Source organism: Mastomys coucha, unplaced genomic scaffold (genome assembly GCF_008632895.1).
Source record: "Mastomys coucha isolate ucsf_1 unplaced genomic scaffold, UCSF_Mcou_1 pScaffold17, whole genome shotgun sequence".
Taxonomy (NCBI): Eukaryota; Metazoa; Chordata; class Mammalia; order Rodentia; family Muridae; genus Mastomys; species Mastomys coucha.
Genome location: NW_022196899.1, coordinates 31,871,548 through 31,885,617, shown reverse-complemented (window position 1 = coordinate 31,885,617; position 14,070 = coordinate 31,871,548). Strand labels below are relative to the sequence as shown.

Sequence of the window (14,070 nt, the reverse complement as noted above, 5' to 3'; positions counted from 1 at the left end):
GAATTACTCAGGATTAACTGTGAATCCCAGGTGTGACCCTTACTGGCTATATAAACCAGAAGAAATTAAATTCTGCACATTATTTGGTTTCTTTATCTATAACAATCAGTGATGAAAATACAAGGTAGAAAAGAGAAAGACAAGAGTGATGTTTGGTTTTAGTTAACTTGAGATGAAGTGTTAGAGTCCTGGCAAAGAGAAAAAAAAAACCACATTAACACTATTGTCCTTTTATTAGCTGGCACACCTTCATCAGACCAGCAACAGAGTTCCCTTGACCACTAAAATCCAAAGATTAGGTGTCTGTCTCTAAGTAACCTGAAGTCATATTTGAAGTTGTGATGTGTCCTGACACAGCCAACTTGGAATGTTGCATTCAAATTTATATCTTAAGTCAGTTAATCAAGTCAACATAAGAGATGATTTTTAAGAGCCGGTTTCTGTTCCCAAGTGCTTGGAATAAATACACTTGGAAGCTGTTGTCCCGCTCTTGAAGAGTGTAAAATACTTTACAGAGTGTTATCTCAGGATGTTTGTACTTGAGCAATAGCAATCGCTTGGGAAAGAGTAGAGGATGATTAACACAGAGCTAGAGCTTTTGTCTGGCAAGCCCAGCTCAGTCAACACAAACAAAATTCCTGAAAAGACCTCAAGCCTCTTGCTTGAGGACACAGCAGAAATGCTCACCACTCCTGTGCTTGCTTTGGGTTGCTTCCTAAAGATCAGAGAATAGTCAGAGAATACCTTCAGCAAGGTGAGTGGACCAAAACAACACTTATCTTAGTCTGTTGAGAATGATCTCACCACCGTCCTGATGATCTAACATTTTAGTTGCTCCTGGAGAAAAGAAGAGTGCAAAAGGTTTACAGAAGAAACATTGAGGAAGCTGAAAAGTATGTTAAGAACTTGGGGAAACTGTATAGAAAGTCAAGTCCTGTAGAGGTGGGAGGCACAGCCATGGAGAGGAAGCAAGCCTGATGATCTGTTGTGAGGTGAAGGGAACCTCTAGGATGACTGCAAAAGCAAACCCATGTACAGGTCAGGGTTTGTTTAATATACCTGGCAAAGGACCATAAGAAACATATGAGGAGGACGTGGTAGAAATGAGAGTAGTCACCAAACTATTCAAGCAAAAGTCAGGAAGCAGAAAGATGAAGTAAGCAGCTAATGAGACCAATCAAGTGTGAAAAACAGGAAAGTGACCATATATAAGCCATTTTTCAGGACATGAGTAGCTGCATTCATAAACTCACAGCAGCTGTGGTTGGCTGACGAAGACCTGCACAAGAACAAGCCAGGCATCAGGGGAAGGAGCATTAGTACTCTCCCCAAGTGAGGAACCATTTACAGTTGATGGCTTCTGGGGGAAAGGCAGTCATTTTTTAAGGGTGTGGCTCCTTAAAAAGGTCTAGTGGCATGCGGAAGGATATCAAGTTGAGAGACAGTGGGCTATGGAGTGCATCTGGGAGGAGTTAGAGGAGAAGTGGGGGAGTGGATACAATCAAAATACAATGCATGAAATTCTCAAAGAATTTATGAAAAGAACTGGTTAAGAATGCTCAACATTTGGCTGGAACACATTGAGTTTTATAATCTTGCTACTACTTTATGGAGCATTAACTGTGTTCTGGGTAAAGTGCTTTTTTTTTTTTTTTTTTTTTTTTTTTTTTTTTTTTTTTAATGTTTGGGAGAGTGGATATTGTTGGCTTTGTGTCTTCCACAGCTTCTGTCCACTATCTAATTGTGCCATTCCCACAGCAAAGCAGCCAGTCAGCAAAGGAATACAATTTTCTTCCAGTCAAACTTCATTTAAAAAGCAGGTGATGTTTGGCAAGCCTGTTCTCCAGATACCTGAAGAGCTGGCTTCTGAGAAGGGGGTGGTTTGAGGGGGAAAGACTGTAATGAGAGGCATGAGGAGGACACAGAGTCAGATGTAAGAACTTAGCAGCAATAAGTAGGCTATACCAAACTCGGAACATGGTTTTAAGAGGAGGAAGTCATCACTGTGTGTGATATTTTTTTATTGTTGCTGTTGTTTTGTTTTGTTTTGCTTTTCAAGACAGAGTTTCTTTGTGTAGCCCTGGCTGTCCTGAAACTGTCCCTGTAGACCAGGCTGGCCTCAAACTCAGAGATCTGCCTTCCTCTGCCTCCTGAGTGCCCGAAAGCTACTGTGCGTGGTTTTAACATGGCTGAAGACACTTTTCCAGGAAGTGATTTGATGAGCCTATTCACACGTGCACCACCTTTCATGATAATGAAATTTTCAGGTAAAGAAAATTTCAGACATGTTAATTCTAAATTATCCAAATTTTCAATTATTATATAAATTTTCAAAGGCTAAAAGAAAAGGACAATGGAAATAGATGACCATTGCTAAATGAGGTGACATTGAGCTGGTAGGTCCCCAGCTCCTGAGACAGATGTGATAGCTTCCCATGTCAAGTGACAGAGGTGCACAGGAAATTGCTCAGAGAAACAGCACTGTAAATTGGAATAAGCCCATAACAAAATCACTTGAAAAATATTTTATATACTTGAATCATTTTTAAAAGCTACTCTCATCCAATTTCTTGTTTTTCTAGGAAAACCAGGGCTCTGCAATACATAAATGAGCACAAGAGTCCTTGGAACAATACATCACAAAACTACAGTTCCAACTGAGTGACAAAAAGAGAGGTGCTAGGGCCATAGTCAAAGCTACCTAGACTCAATGGATTTCCCTTTGAGTAGGGATTGATGGATATATCAGGATTTCATTAACTATATTGAATACCTAACAGAGATGATAAGTTATCTCTTGTTTGTGGTAAATGTTTTCATGGGAACCAAAGGCAATATACACTCAGCAAAATGCATTGGATTGTTTCATATTCCAAACCTTGTTTAAAAAAAAAAAAAAAAAAGTTGACTTAACCACAACTCCCATTGCTTCTGTGGGAGTTTTGCCATGGCTGAAGACCACAAATAAGAGCCATGCTCCTGGTAATAAAAAGGCTGCCCAGATATTGTGGAAAAGCTGCTGAACCTCAGAGTGAAAGAAAACACTTTGCTGTCACTGGAGACGGCTCCATGTTGACTTCCATTAAAACGTAACCTGAGCCCAGGATGCAGATGATTAGTATGTGCTTGGAATAATGGACAAAGGTTATTTTACCCAAAGAGCAATCACGCTCTCCAGACAGGGGTGTGTGCAGAGGGAACAGGGGTGCTGGCTCTGTTCCCACACTGACTTGCATTTGACCTGTCTTCTTTGGCCAACTGCCTCACAGTTTCCTGCACCCTTCCCTGGCCCCTGTGCCTAGTCTAGCTCCATAGCCATGGTCTTCCCAGTGCTGGTCTGCAGTTCCCCATCCTTCCTGCAGGCCCTGCCTCTCTCCCGTGTCTGTCTTCCCCATGCTAGTGGCCTCCAGGCCCACTTTTTCCTTCACTCCATGTTCCTTGTCCCCCTAAAATTTCTCATTTATTTGCCATCTGTTTTCACAAAAGCCTGATTTATTTTTTTTAATCCTTTTTGGCTTTTAATTCATCAACAGGCAAAAGCCCATTACTTGCCTATCCAGTCACCAGATCTGACAAAGAATATTCTTTGAGGGAAGTCATCCATTAGTGACTCCATAGGGTTTAATCTTCAGTGTGTCTGCCACTCTAAGACTTCATCACAAGGAGTATTATGCACTAGAAAGAAATTTTCTCGATTCCCCACCCTCTTCTTTTCTATTTCATTATCAAAGAAGTGTCTCCTATGAGTCTGTTCTCTTAAACCCCTCTTGTATTTGTTTCTTTCCGTAACTAAAGCCAGTTCATTTGGGGGCAGATGAGACTTTTGACCCTGAGGTCGAAAAGCCCTCTTTTCACAGTACAGTTTATTAAGACATCCTGGGGCTTGCTATCACTCAGTCTGGTCCTCCAAGCTGTTGCGATTGTCAGTAACAGGCAGAAGCAGTGCAAGAGCTGGGACAGGGTCCTTCCTGCCTCCATCTGCACCCAGAAGCTGGGGCTGTCCCATAGCCCTCTGTGCACGGGTCCTGCCAAGGGAAAGCTGGTCTCCCAGGAGTGCTGACATAGGCTTACAGGAGGGACAAGCTCAAGCCAGAGGCAGCAAGACCAACTAACATCAGAGATAACCAGCTGGTGAAAGGCAAGCGCAATTTTCAGTAACAGTAGGTTGTGGCTGTGAGATGCACCAGATGTGCTGTGCCCTTCACAGCTTATAGTTGAGAATATTGAAGGTGTGAGCTTGGAGTTAAAGACAGAAATGACATAATTTAGAGTATCTCAACTCTAAGCTTAATTTCTCCCACTGAGGATTTTATTAATATTACTTCTCATTCCTTTGAGGGACGATTGACCTGGGTGGGATATTTCTATGTTGAATTTTTAGCTAAACATGAAAAATGGACCCAATTGCCTCTGAAAAGTGTCCTGTGATATCTGTTAGGAACGTTCCAGACCCTCTCCAGTCAACAAACCAGTAGCACAAATTTGGATGATTCCTTTGGACTATTAATGATGGAGGTTTTGAATCTTGATGAGCCTAGGAATGTCCTGAGGTTCAGACTGTATTACATGAGACTTGACTCAAAAATGACAACTAAAAAACATCATGAATAGCCACTTGGCCTATAGAACACATGTCCAAAACTTTGAACTTATAAAACTAAAACTTCTTGGCAGTGCCTTACATGGCTAAGGTAGGAATTGCCTCTGGTCTGGCCAACCTTCTGCTCATGGGTCACAGGCCACAAAGGAAGCCTGTGTCTGGATTAACAGGCCCTGGGTTGAATACTTCTAGCAAGACCAGAAGCTGTACTATCTTCCTTCCCTACTCCCCTCCACTGCTAGTTCCCTAAGGCTCCCTATCACAGTCCTGAGGCCTTGGGATTCCCGAGTTGATCCTGGGCTGCCTTGGATAAGGGTTTTCTCCCCAGCAGGCCCTCTGCTGTACAGCAGAATGGAAAGCGAGCTTTAGCTCAGGCTTCCTGGATGCACATAAATCCACAGCCCTCAGCAACCCCAACCTATGTGGGTCCCTCAGTGACCAAGTGTGTATACATCTCTCACTCGCTTCTGTGATGCAAGGTTGCCTGGTTCAGAACATTTCAAAATTGCTCCTTGTTCTATCATTTTTAATGTTTATGTTTTTCCCAACCTGAACTCAACTAGAAGAGTGGCTGGCTCAATGTCAATTCTGATTGTGAACACAGAGCAGTTTTAACAGCTTTTTGATGCTAATATTCTCCTTTTGTTTTCCTTCAACGGAATCTCATGTAGGACACCCAGGAGTGATCCCTAACCCCCCAGCTGATTAAAAATGAAGAACTCGTCCATCCATCACATGGGAATTTCCCAAACTGGAGTGGGGAGGCATAATATTGGTACTTTTCATTTTGGGAGCCACAAACATTATAGCATGTAAAATAGATTTTGTGTTTATTGAGGTAAAGAATTGTTAGATCGTTAAATAAATATATTTATAAAATAAGTGTCATTGTATTAGTTACTCCTGACCATACCATTATGTGGCCATTCAAGCTGAGGATGACTGTCATATACAGTTCCTTGTGTGTATGTGCACATGGTATGTGTACCTGTTCTTGGGGAGGGGGGTGTGCATGTGCGCTAATGCACATGGAAGCCATTGTTTGATATGGTATGTCTCCCTCTTTTGATGTCCACCTTATTTTGAGACAGGGTCCCTCACTGAACATTGAGCTCATTGATTATACTAGGCTAGCTGGCTAGTGAACTCTAGATACCCTCTCGTCTTTGCCTCCCCAGATCTTAGAACACAGGTGTGCACCACTAAACTCAGCTTCTTACATGGGTCCTGGGGACCCAAATCCAGATTATCAAGCTTACACAGCAGTACTATGTCCAGTTGGGCTGACATTCCAGCTTTTGTGTATGGTCTTTATAAATCCCAAAACACCACTGTCGAATAAAACACGAATTCCTTAAACCACCAGCCAAATTAAGTAGCCAGTCTGTGCATTTGAAAAGGTGAGACACCGCAAAGCACATTGCTACATTAGAAACCAGCTCCTCCCATCTGTAATATTTCCGCTCATGTTGGTGTTTTCCACCAACAGGTAAGAGTGAGGTTTTGACACACTTAATGTAACACAGGGTGTTAATCTTATAATCACCCTGTCAGCACTTCCTGTAGCTGTGTTAATGGCCACCTTTCAGCCACTCAAAACTCTTGCCAACGAAAATAATCCAGAATCCAGCCAAGGAGAAGTCATACAGCTACTTTTTTCTCTTCAGTTTTTTTTTTAAAGCAATGAATAAATGTTTTTAAGGACCAACCTTAGAGATGGAGCTTTGCCTCTGTGTTCTGCTTCTGTAACAGGCTCCCTGGTTTGCAAGTGCAAGAAAACTCGAGCTTTCTTCTTGGTCCAATTCTTAATTTTTCACTGGAAAAAAATGTCATTGTGATGGAAAGCTAAGCCATCCTTTCTTTCAAGCAGACCAAAAACCATGACTACTAGCACATATTTAAGAACCTCAAATGAATCAATTCATTCATAAGCAGTGGCTAAGACTGAGAGAGCTGGGTTAGTACAGAACATGAAGGCAGACTGAGCCTCACGGAGAGCATGAAACTGTCAAAGCAATTATGACTACATGTTTTATGTTCTGGCAAAGGCCGGGGCAGTATATGAGACCTAGTGCTCATAACTGCCCCTAACTTTTCTTGGCTCATCTGACTTTACTTCAGGCTTGATTTTGTTTCCCTTCCTGCATTTTGAAGACATCCAAGAGTGTCTGAAGACCTACATCACTTCCCTTATCTTTCAGTTCACTGGAGCTCTATGCAGCCACTCTGCTGAGAACTCTAAACTAGTTTGAGTTTTCGTCATTCCTGCCGCTGATAAGGATATTTTGACAAGAAGCAACTCAGGGGAGATTGAGTTTAATTTAGCTCCCAGTCCCAAGTTACAGTTTGTTATTGAAGTAGTCACATCAGCAGAGGCATGAGAGAGATATTCGCATGGGTAAAGAATGGATCCGGGCGGTGGTGGCACACGCCTTTAATCCCAGCACTTGGGAGGCAGAGGTAGGTGGATTTCTGAGTTCGAGGCTAGCCTGGTCTACAGAGTGAGTTCCAGGACAGCCAGGGCTACACAGAGAAACCCTGTCTCGAAGAACCAAAAAAAAGGGGGGGGGGCAGGGATTTCATAGCTGGGCTGGAGAGATGGCTCAGTGGTTAAGAGCACTGACTGCTCTTCCCGAGGTCCTGAGTTCAAATCCCAGCAACCACACGGTGGCTCACAACCATCTGTAATGGGATCTGATACACTCTTCTGGTGTGTGTCTGAAGACAGCTGCAGTGTACTCGTATAAAATAAAAATAAATAAATAATATTTAAAAAAGAAAAAGAATGGATGGGCACATGTATGCTTAGAACTCACCTTGCTTCCTCTACTCTCAAATGGCCCAGAGCCAAGAAGCAGAGGCGGGTGCGAGAGGCGGGTGCCACCCACTTTTGAGCTAGGTCTTTCCACATCAGTAAGCAATCAAGACAATCCCCAGCAGACACCCACCGGCCAACCTGGTCTGGACAGTTTCCACTGAGACTGTCTTGCCAGGCAGTTCCAGTCAGTGTCAAACTGACAGTTAAACCCAACCGTCTCAGTGGGGGATTTCTATGCTGTTTTATTTTGTTTGACTCTATCTAAATATAACACTTTTGTCAAGGAAGTGGTGCTGTGTCAGAATTTACTTCTCAATAAAACACTCCATCTTAAAGGGAAGATCATTAAGACTCAGGGTGTTTTAAAGCAGGAGTTCTCAACTTTCCTAGTGCTTCAAGTCTTTAACACAGATGGTTCCTTATGTTGTGTTGACTCCCAACCATAGAATTGTTTCATTGTTACTTCGTAACTACACTTTTGCTTCTTTTATGAATCATAATGTAAATATTTGATATGCAGGACATCCGATATGCAATCTGTGAAAGGGCTGTTCAACCTCAATGAGGTCACAACCCACTGATTGAGCACCACTGTTCTAAAAGGATGTAAAATGTTCCATTTCTGCTGGTTAAAATTCAGAAAGTTACCAACTCAAAAGCTTCAGGATGTCTTTGAACCTGACCAATGCTCTCGACCCACCCTGACCCACCAAGACTACATAAGCATTAAGAACTGCTCAGAGGCATTCTCAGACCAGTGGAGGTACCTGAAGGAGACTCTCTAAACTGTTGACATGTGCAGTGAACTCTGGGTTCCACTTTTCATGGGCTATCACCATGTAGTCTGGCTTTATAGATAATATAGTTGTCATGAGTTATTTATAGTTCTCAGCCCCTCAGCCATACTCCTATAACACCCAATAAATTTACTCATTCACCAAAACAGATACTGAAGGTATTGTTACTCTAGTCTGTCCCTATCTTTTGTGATTAGACATTTCTTAACATCTTCCCAGGACTGTGTCAAGCAATGAACATCTGACACACTGTCTCTTGCTGACATATCAGTGAATATTTTTTCTTTTTTTATTAGATATTTTCTTTATTTACATTTCAAATCATATCTCCTTTCCCAGTTTCCCCTCAGAAAAACAAAACCTGTTCCCTCCCCCTCCCCCTGCTCACCAACCCACCCTCTCCTGCTTCCTGGCCCTGGCATTCCCCTACACTGGGGCATAGAACCTTCACAGAGCCAAGGGCCTCTCCTCCCATTGATGACTGACTAGGCCATGCTCTGCTATACATATGCTGCTGGAGCCATGAGTCCCACCATGTGTTCTCTTTGGTTGGTGGTTTAGTCCCTGGGAGCTCTGGGGGTACTAGTTAGTTCATATTGTTGTTCATCCTAAGGGGCTGCAGACTTTTCAACTCCTTAGGTCCTTTCTCTAGCTCCTTCATTGGGGACCCTGTGCTCAGTCCAATGGATGGCTGTGAGCCTCTACTTCTGTATTAGTCAGGCACTGTCAGAGCCTCTCAGGAGACACCTATATCAGGCTCATGTCAGCCAGCACTTGCTGGCATCCACAATAGTGTCTGGGTTTGATGATTGAATATGGGAAGGATTTCCAGGTGGAGCAGTCTCTGGATTGTCCTTCCTTCAGTCTCTGCTCCATAGTTTGTCTCTGCAACTCCTTCCATGGGTATTTTGTTCCCCCTTCTAAGAAGGAATGAAATACCCACACTTTTGTCTTCCTTCTTGAGTTTCTTGTGGTTTGTGGGTTGTATTTTGGGTATTCTGAGCTTCTGGGCTTATCAGAGAGTGCATACCATGTATGTAATTTTGTGATTGGTTTACCTCACTCAGGATGATATTCTCCAGATCCATACATTTCCCTTAGAATTTCGTGAATTCATTGTTTTTCATAGCTGAATAGTACTCCATTGTGTAAAAGTACCACATTGTCTGTATCCATTCCTCTGTTGAAGGATATCTGAGTTGTGTCCAGTTTCTGGCTATTATAAATAAGGCATATCAGGGTATATTTAAGCACCACATATTCACTTTCTGAAATAGAAATGTGCCTATTGATTCATAATTATCATAATCACAAAGAACAGTGTGGGAATCAAATTCATACCTAAGGTTTTCACTTCCTATTTCACATCAGCGCACATGTCTTTCCCATCTCTTATGTGCTAATTTACAAGAAGGGATGCACAGGCAGCAGTCTGTGGGTAGTATTCATCAAAAGCACAGAGATTCTCTGAAGCACCTTCAGTGACTTATAAACATAAAAGATAAATCTGTCACCTTTTTCTCTTTAACCCCAACACCTTTAGGTAGTGTTCTATTTTTATTAATGATGGGCTACATATGGAAGATATATTTCCAAGAAATAAAGCCCAAACACTCACAATATCTTCTTCCACTTGAAAATTAACTGGTGGTAAAGAGGGGTTAGCAATGTGCCACCAAGAATAAGGATTCAGTTTTCTGGCCCTCATGCATTTCTGAGGAAAAGTCCCTTCTCATGAGCTGGTTAAAGGGAGCTCAAATGTGAAGCTACCTAAGTTCGTTTTAGAAAACGAATTCCAATCTACTCAGCCTTCTTTGAATTGTATCTTGCCTAGACAGAGCATAGCAATGGGAGATGGGGAATAAAATATCAAATTATGACAAAGACAGCCAAAGTCATCTGTAGCAAGTATGTTTCTTTAAAAACAAACAATAAAAACTGGACGTGAGGGTTGGCTGGAGGACTCGTACGTCTCACACTATAGAATTTAAGTGAGATTGTGGTGTTGGGAATAGATAGCCCTAGTGCTAATCTACTTCCCCAGGAGGGGCTGCCAGGATATTAGTTGTTGTGCCCAAAGATTGTGTTACCTGGTAATTCTGAACTAAGTTTGTGTGGTGTTTTCCTTCACGTGGAGACTGGGTTCCAGAGAGAAAAGTCCAGCAGCAAAGTGTGGGTTTGCAAGAAGTGCACCCCTAAAGGCCATGGGAATTTGAAATCGTGGGACTGGCATGGCAATGACCCACCATGGGAACTTAGCTAGTCGAGTGGAGAGATTTTGGAGCTCTGGGTCAGAGAGTCTGAAAAATGAGAACAGGCCGACTTGCCCACTGGAGCCTGGTTAGCCTGCCCGCTGGTGCCATGCAGGTAATAGCATGGGTGCCTTTTTAATATTTCATGCTACATTGTGGTAGATATAAATAACTCAGCTTTAGACAATTTTTTTTTTACATTTTTTTATTTGTTTATTTGTAGGTGTGTGTGGAGGGGTATGTGCCACTGAGCACCTATGTAGTTCAGAACCAATCTTTCTTTACATCATATAGGACCCAGGAATCAAACTCAGGCTTGGCAAACCGTACCTTTACTAGTTAACCCATCTTGCTGACAAACTTTAGTCATTTTTAAAAGATCATTCCTTTTTATGTAAAAGAAGATTCAAACGGGCCTTTCTATGGATCTTTAATGTCAGGAACTTGAGATCATGTTGATGAGAATTCTGCCCCTTCATCTGTAACAGACTCTCCTTTCTGCAGCTCAAGGACTTTAGTGTTCAGAAGAAAATGATCAAGTTGTGAAGGGAGAAGCTATTTGTGTTGGCAAGAGTCAACAATACTCCACTACTGCTTGTCTCTAGGGACAAAGTTTGGGGTTAGAAAAGATAGGCTTGACCAAAACAAACAAGTATAACACTGGGAACAGTTAGCATGTGACTTTCTCTTGCAATCCACTGTGTTAAAGTACTAAGGATCAGGACACAGCGCTCACAGACCCACTATTAAAGAGCCAGTGAGGCCCTTTTCATGTTATTTGTCTTGTTTCAAATAGAATCCTCAATCTTCAAAGAAATTTTGTAAATCTCTCTAGCATGTGTAAGAGAAAGGTAGATTAAAATTTTAGATCTCTCTCCACCTTAGCTTTAAACTCCATTAGATATTTTAATTTGCATTTCTATTCATTGCTCCAAATGTGTGATGAAAAACCCAATTATATTCTTATCAAAGCAGAATGCACTGAAAATCAAATTGCCTATGTGTTCCTTCCATGCCTACTCCATCGTTTTCTCTTTCTTAGAATGTGGAGAAACTCTAAATTAGCACCATTTGTTTCACCCTGCTCATGTATGGTCCATCATTTCCAGCACCTACCATTATAACATCAGATGGTCAGAGTACTAGGACATCAGATGGAATTGGGGACATTGCTTTGTTTAGTCATTGTTTTGCTTCAATGTCCACCTCTTATCCACATAGGTCACATTCTAAGACTCCCAAGGGAATGCCTGAAATTGTAGGTAATCTCTAACTTTATAAACAATACTTTTCCAATTTAATTTATTCATTGTCCTAGTAAGAGAGTAACAAAAATAAAATAGAAAAATTATAACTATATAAAGTGACAGAAATTTTGTATCTCAAAATGTCAAATGATACTGTAGCCATCAGGAATCTCAGCTAATTCGTTTTCTTTCTTTCTTAGGTTAACTGGTTCACTTCTCGGAAGCCCTTTATGCCTTTCTTTGTCACATCAAAATTTGAGGCGTCACTATTGATGTGTTTTGTGGACATTCTTAAGCAAAACAAGGGTTGTAAGTACACAGAGATGTTGACTATTGGCATCAAAATAGTCCACCTGATAACCAAGATGGACACCCAATGGCTGATGGGAAAGTAGTGTATCCCACAAGGATACACTAGACAGAAGGGTGACTTATGTTGCAGGAAAGATGGAGCCAACTGATACTTCTCACATTTATAATGTATGGATTATTTTATGTCTCGAGTTCCCCACTTAATTCTTCAGACCACAGTTGGACCACAAGTACCTGAAAATACAGAAATCAAAATCACGGATAAGGGGAGATATTGTAGATATAAATCATATGTAAAATAATCTGACTGAATGTTAAAATCACAAAAATATACATCATAATTATAGCTTAAGCATCTCTGATAGGAAAGTCTGAATCTAGAATATTCTGAACACTGAAACTATTCGTGAGCTAAGGTGATGCAAAAAGTAGAAAATTCCACATAAAACATGGTGTTGTGTACTATACTAAATAACTAAAAAACATTAGGTTACCTTCAGCCTGTGTAAATGAGATCTATAAGAAACATGTAAATTTTGTGTCTAGACACGGTTCCATGCATGAAATAACTCATAGTGTATATGTAAATACTCTGAATTTTTAAGAAACCTCTAAGATTTGAAACACTGTGGCTTTAAGCGTTTCCTGTAAAGGAAACTCAATGTGGGGCAAACAAGCTACTGCACAGCTTTATTGCTTAGCTGCAGCTTAGGACCCAAGGAAAGAGAATCATAAAAACAATGATGACGACTTCACTATGCAAGTTAGTTTGTTCACAAGCAAAATAGAAAGACTAGACTGCCTGAGAGGGCTGACAGGTGGGGAGGAGGACTAACAGTGAATAGCTTTTGAACAGCCAACCAACGGTCCTTCAGCCTCGTGATCTGACTGGAATGGACACCAACAGCCCAACCCTTTCCTTTGTCTTCACTTTACACCACTCAGACTTTGGTCATCACTTTCACTAGTTCGGTAGGTGCGGACAGCGAAAGCAGCTGGGAGGCAGAAGGGTAGGCAGGCTGGCCTGAGCTTCATGGTCTGCTCAAATGACTTTCTATAAGCAGTGCACCAGCAAAGAGTCTCCAAAATGGAAAGATCTATGCCTTACCATGGAAGTTCTACAGCTTCCCCAATGAGAAGGAGACATTAGCAGTCAGGTGGCTGTTGCTTTTACTGATGCTCTCATCAGTAGAGACAGGTGTTAAGGCCTTGGCAAGTCCAGTGATAGTCTACCCATAAAATACTTAGTGGAGATCTATATAGCATTTGGGCAATGTTCAATATGCACAGCTCTTTCCCTCACACCCAGTTTAGAGGAGCACTCTTGGTTCCTTTTTATTATTAAGTAAACTTTGCTTAATTAACAGTCACTTCTCAGGTTTGCCAAACATCACTTGGCATTTGGTCTAATTAAACATGAGACAGACTCAGGATAAACTTGAATCCCATTACTTTATGGTCCCTTATGGAATGTGCCAGATGGAAATAGGAAGGCAAAACAGATTTTAGAAAGATCAAAATCTCTACAAACATATCAAAAAATAATTTATAAATCTTGGGAACACTTGGAAAAAGAAATGATAATGAAAACTGAGAAATTTTAAGCAAAATGTTTAATGATGTCACTGACTAGTTTATCATCCTATAAATATAAAAATATTAAAATCAGTAAAAATGCAACTTAGTTTTAGATTTTCTCCCAAACAAACCAACTAAAACACAACCACATTTTTTTTTTCATGGTGCCTGAAGATGGCTTAGTAGTTAAGAGAATCCGCTACTCTTGCAGAGAACCTAATTTGGTTCCCAGGACCTATATGGTGGCTCACACTGCCTGTAATTCCAGTTCAAGGGGATTAGATACCCTCTGCAATCTCCAATGCTTTCCTCTGTCTTCCATTGGAAACTGCAAATATTTGGCATAAATACAGAAATATAGACACCAGGTTGAATGATTTAAAATGAATTTTTTTTTCTGGACCCTTCAAAGGCACTTTTAATGATTTGGTGGTTTGGGGCGTGAAGTTATTCTTCCTGGGGCTTT

At 41.3% G+C, this 14,070-nt stretch overlaps 1 long non-coding RNA gene across 1 annotated transcript in view; it reads left to right on the top strand.

The window, feature by feature from the left end:
- The first annotated feature begins 7,997 nt into the window (after nt 1–7,997).
- The window catches only part of LOC116094803, a 23,045-nt gene continuing 16,972 nt past the window's right edge, over nt 7,998–14,070 (top strand). Inside the window, exons 1-2 of the long non-coding RNA XR_004120323.1 lie at nt 7,998–8,181; nt 11,915–12,023. This is a non-coding gene — a long non-coding RNA (uncharacterized LOC116094803). The remainder of the gene's footprint in view (nt 8,182–11,914; nt 12,024–14,070) is intronic.